The following is a 322-nucleotide window of genomic DNA, read 5'->3' on the forward strand; positions in this document are numbered from 1 at the left end:
CATCATTGTAGTGTCTGGTCTGGAAGGTGCCCTGGTACCACGTGTGTTCTGAGAGTGAGGATGTGGAACTGAAGCAGCAACACCTCAGAGGCTCCTGGGGAGTGGGGTTAAACCTGGGCCTCTGCTGCAGCAGCCCGGCTCCAGCCGCTAGCACGGGGTGCATGGACAGGGACTCGGGGGCAGAATAAATCACCCGTGGGGCAAACACTATTCCCGAGCACAGCCCCTTCCCCAGTGGCATCCCAGACAGGCTCCTTGGGGGGCCCGCCTGGGGGTTTTTGTGTCCTCGCCCCAAAAAAACACCCAGAAAATATGCTTCCAC

Source organism: Nestor notabilis, unplaced genomic scaffold (genome assembly GCF_000696875.1).
Source record: "Nestor notabilis isolate BGI_N333 unplaced genomic scaffold, ASM69687v1 scaffold27571, whole genome shotgun sequence".
Taxonomy (NCBI): domain Eukaryota; kingdom Metazoa; phylum Chordata; class Aves; order Psittaciformes; family Psittacidae; genus Nestor; species Nestor notabilis.